The sequence below is a fragment of the Ascidiella aspersa genome, chromosome 1, assembly GCF_963924565.1.
Source record: "Ascidiella aspersa chromosome 1, kaAscAspe10.2, whole genome shotgun sequence".
Lineage (NCBI taxonomy): Eukaryota > Metazoa > Chordata > Ascidiacea > Phlebobranchia > Ascidiidae > Ascidiella > Ascidiella aspersa.
The window spans coordinates 2,365,647-2,369,121 of NC_139447.1; the positions used below are offsets into that span (position 1 = coordinate 2,365,647).

General features: G+C 37.4%; 1 long non-coding RNA gene across 1 annotated transcript; it reads right to left on the reverse strand.

Moving 5' to 3' along the window:
* Positions 1 to 215: 215 nt before the first annotated feature.
* Positions 216 to 1,890, reverse strand: LOC146166519 (uncharacterized). Its single transcript, XR_014498332.1, has 2 exons — positions 1,814 to 1,890; positions 216 to 1,382 (listed from the first exon to the last, which is right to left on the reverse strand). It is a non-coding gene; the product is annotated as an uncharacterized LOC146166519 (long non-coding RNA).
* Between the last annotated feature and the right edge of the window lie 1,585 nt (positions 1,891 to 3,475).

A 3,475-nucleotide genomic window follows, 5' to 3' on the forward strand; every position in this document is an offset into this window, starting at 1 on the left:
TACCAATTTACAAAAAATAAAGTGCAAATATTTCTAACTTATTTTAATTTAGAGAAGATTAAAATTTTAATAGAAAATGGAAAAAATGCATGAAATGAATAAAAACCCAGTAAATGTAATAAGAAAAACTATTAAGTGCGATATTACTTTCAAATGTAACGTTTTATATTGATAGTAAGACATCGCTTATAAAAAATGTATACACACAAGCGACAAGCAATAGACTGAAACGTTTTTAACTGTACGTCAAAAAAAAACAAGATTCAATAAAATAAAATAACACATTCACGTTCGAGAGGATATTCATTTTAAAATATAAGTTTAGTTTTCCTTTATATTTCGAATTACCGTTCGTGAAAACATTCATCGGAAGTATATCTGATAATGGTTTTATGTAAAACAAAATGGTTGCAATGGTCTACTGGTAGTTTTAGTTTCGATATGTGACGTTTATTGTAAGGTTTTCAGTAAATATTGTGTTAGAGGCCAAATTTGCTAGATATATTATTATTTAAGTGTTGTTACGACATTATGTTGTTACGACATTACTAATATTGTTTAGTTTGAGTTGAACTATTGTTTTGGTAAATTATCAAGGTTAAGATTGGAAACCCAAACAACGACCTACAGACAATCACCAAACTAATGAAAGCACAATGACACAAGCAACGAAAAACATATTTAACCATAAAGTAAGGTTTAACCAAGTGGAAAAATGCAATTACATCAACACACAATATAAGTAAAAAAGTCAAACTTTAAAATAAACACAATGATGTATGCATTAAAATTGGTTGGAGTTTTGTCTGTTGATAATTCATCGTTTAAATATTGGCAACCGAAAAACACGATAAAGCTGTCCAAAAAATAAAGTGAACTATACAAAATAAAACGCATAATTCGGCTATAAAATTTACTATTGGAAATTTAAACCTTAAACGATTGCTTCTTGACAAAATCAAAAACATTTTAGATTTTTCGAATTTGGTAAACACATAGTTACAAATTAATCTATGTTTTTATAATTATTTGCTTTTTTCGTCTTTTAGTAAATTTTTTAACGCCTTGCCGGTTTATTCACCTGCCGGCCGCTGAATTGCATTACGTTTGTGAAAGTATTAAAAAAAAATTGTTAATTTCTTTCTCAGGTATTTATGGGGAGAGTTACATATCTGTAGACTGGGTTCTGGTGTTTTGTGCCACGTTGGAACGATTCGGCCCCACAGGAATGGGGGGCTGTGGGCGGTTTTGACAGCACTTCAGTTTCTTGACGATCACGCTGTTTCGGTTGCAATAGACGATGAAGATTGCAATTCCCTGCAGCCCGTTGATTGACGTGTGGATGTACGTCAGCACAAGTGATGTCACTGCATTTCCGAGACCTGTCGCAATAAGGCGGCTGCTTATACAGGATGTTGCAGTCGTTATGTGGATGGTTTTTCCACAACACTATTAACAACACTGATCACAAATAAGCATGCAAAATCACGGTATATAAGCATATAATATACCATTATAAAAACGTACAAAATAACTTCATACAAACGTGGAAAATCACTTCATACAAACGTACAAATTAACTTTATACAAACGTGAAAAATTAACTTATACAAACGTGCAAATCACTTTATACAAACGAGCGTATCACTTTATACAACGTCTAAAAATCACTTGGTACAAACATGCAAAATCACTTTATACAAACATGCATATCACTTTATAAAAACATGCAAAATAACTTTATCAAACGTACAAAATTACTTTATACAACGTCTAAAAATCACTTTGTACAAACGTGCATATCACTTTGTACCTGTGAAGAATCCAAGACCCAAGCTCGATCCGAGAACCAGCATAAGGAAGACGAAGGAAGAAATGAACTTTTTTGCATTTTCCGTCTCTTCTCCTTGTCTCCGCTCCTCCCTTCCCCTGAATGGGAGCGCTGCATACGCGGCGATGATAGAAACCAAGAAGTTCACCAACAGAACAATACCGAGCGGGACAGTCACCGAGAGAATGTACACCAATGTACTGGGATCCAACCAGCATCTGGTGTATTTCAGCATTCCCTGTTGAATGAAACATTATAAGTTTAGCGGAATAACAATTGAACACCAGTTTATATTAATTCTATAGTAATTTATCTGTCTACGCGCACTATTAAATGACTTACAACTTTTGTAGTTATCCTATTCCTTGATTCTTACCTGTTGATATTGGTGGCATTTTTGGTAGTGAATGCTGGGCTTTATGTAATCTCCTGAATACAGCAGACCGACGGCGAGCGCCGAGCCAACTATCAGGGCTGGAACGAACCATCCCAGCGCCAAGAACGCTCTGTTTCTCTTCTCGGGGTCTTGGGCGCGAAAGCTTGCTGGAAACTTGAAGGCCATTATCATCCGGATTCCATCGAACATGAACCAGTTACCTATAGAATAATGAAACGCATGTTTGTGTTCCGGTGTTTAAGGTGTTTGATGTTTAGGTATTAATTAAAATGAGTACACTTTTATGCTTTATTTCATGTCACATGACAAGATAGCTAACGAATTTTTTTTTCGAAAAAATGTTATCTTTCGCTGTAGATTGAGCCGGAAAAGGATTTTCAAACAAGCATTAATTACCTGTAGCAAGAAGGAAGTAGTGAATGGCGGCCGTTAGAATGAGGCACATGGTGTCGTTTTTTACAGCGGCATCATGAACAAGATTGGCCACATGCAACAATGTAAGGGCGATGGCGACGTTAAGCTGGATGAGAGTACGGTCGTTGTTGATCTCGCGTTTGTGTTTAAGAAGGAGTACGATGGTGGCGACGAGGAACGCGACCGAAATCGATTCGCAAACGTAAGAGAAAATCTGTAAAAACAAAATTGAAAAAACATTTTGTAAACAATACCGCCGTACATCAATGGTTTTTATCGCCTACTTTATTCATGTACTTTTTACCCAACAAGGAAAGTAACTGATCACACTTTTACCTTGACGTCCTGTGTCAAAGCGACCATCTTTACGGAGAGAAGCACAGCAAACACGGTGTGGTGATCACATTCGCACAAGACCTGGCTCCCGTCCACTCTAGTACGGCAACCATCGGTGTAGTAGGCCCCAGATGCCTGCTCGATGAAAACACATGTGAGTTGAACCTTATTAAGCATGAGACCTGTCGAGGAAGTGTTGGAGGTTTCTCTGGAAACCTTCTCACAAACTCTCTTGTCGCTCTCTTCGTCTTGCGCAACGCTCCTCGACAGAGAGATGGAACCATTTAGTGTGGAGTTTGCAGTGACGTCGTAGCCCGAGACACCGGTGAAAACCATCGGAGAAAGATTTACGAAGTAAATTGTCGGATCCTTGAGACTGCTGGAAGCATTTTGTTGGAACCTGGATGTTGAAGTGTTGTAAACACTCACCTCAAATGCCACCACGACAACATTAGAGCCGTTTTCAGCCGGGAACGTGGAATTGAAGGAAGTGGCGT